Source organism: Belonocnema kinseyi, chromosome 3 (genome assembly GCF_010883055.1).
Source record: "Belonocnema kinseyi isolate 2016_QV_RU_SX_M_011 chromosome 3, B_treatae_v1, whole genome shotgun sequence".
Taxonomy (NCBI): domain Eukaryota; kingdom Metazoa; phylum Arthropoda; class Insecta; order Hymenoptera; family Cynipidae; genus Belonocnema; species Belonocnema kinseyi.
The window spans coordinates 28,574,609-28,576,015 of NC_046659.1; the positions used below are offsets into that span (position 1 = coordinate 28,574,609).

Genomic DNA, 1,407 nt, shown 5'->3' on the forward strand with positions numbered 1-1,407 from the left:
ACCAACGCTGGACCGAACTGTTTAGTAACGCGAGCTTGAGGAATAGGAGGGAGGGTGACGACGTATTCCTTCACGCGCCTCACTAGTAATCAAGAACGCTCACCTATGTATCTGTAAGATACAGCGCGTGTAACGGAGTGTTAAGCATATTATATTGATGATGTGTACAAGGTGAAAATTATTTGGAAACTATTTATGAAAAAAATAAATCACGAGTTTAAACACTTAAAACTCCTAATTGGATAATTTTTCTTTGTTATTGCAAATTTAAATAAAATTCACTTGAAGAAATAAATAAAATTAAACATTTTTCAATATATATACGCTATGCCTTACAGCTAATAAAATCCCTCGTATCAGTTATTATTTAAAACTCACATTCAATTCATTTGAATTCAATATGAAACGCTTTAAATTCCTAAGATTTAAAGTCGAAATATATAATGAATTCGCAACAAAGACGATTAATTTTATTACCAAAAAAGACGAATTTTTAACAAATTCCATGAATTTTCAACTAAATATTTGAATTTTCAACTTATAAAGGATCCATTTCTAATCAAGACTAGTCAAGTTACAATTTAAAAAAATAAATTTTAACATAAAAAACCAAATTGTCAACAAAAAAAGTTGAATGTTAAGCCAAGGAGGTAAATCTTGCAGAAATATGATTTTAAAAAAACTAGATTTAAAAAACATAAAAAAACACGGAAAATTTCATTGACAAACGAATCCTACTTTAATTTTCTACCGTATTGTTAAATCATTGATCAACATATACTAATTTAGAACTTAACCATTACATTTTTAATAAAAAGATGATGTAAAAAAATCAAGAAAATTAATTTTCGACCAAAAAGATGAATTTTCAACAAAACAAAAGAATGTTCTAAAAAATAATTAAATTTTAAACTTATAAAGTATAAAATTTCGAACAAAAATGTAAAATTGCAAATTTTCAGATAAAAAATTAATTTTGAACAAAATATAAAACCCAAAATATCAAGAAAATTGTTACATGTTAAAAAAAATTAATTTTCAACTAAATCTAGAAATTAAATTTTCAACAAAAGAGTCAATCCCAAAGATCAAGGGGAGTTCAAAAATATGAATCTTTAATGAAAAAGTTCAATTTTTAACTAAGTCGTTTAAGTTTCAATTAAAGAAGATAAATTGCGAAAAAATAGTTAAATTTTCAAACAAAGAAATGAATTTTCCAGCATTGTATTAATGATCTACCAAGATAAGACGAGCTTTCAACAAAATATATTAATTAAAAAAATTTTTTTTTAATTTTAAAGCCGAGAGGAGCAATTTTAAACCAGAAAATATTAATTTTTAATAAAAATATCAATTTAAATCAAAAATGAAATTTTTACCTTGTTAGTTTACAAAAATTAATTCTTA

General features: G+C 24.2%; 1 protein-coding gene across 1 annotated transcript in view; it reads right to left on the reverse strand.

Moving 5' to 3' along the window:
- The window catches only part of LOC117169598, a 394,158-nt gene that overhangs the window by 280,023 nt on the left and 112,728 nt on the right, over positions 1–1,407 (reverse strand). The gene's annotated exons all lie outside the window — the stretch shown is intronic.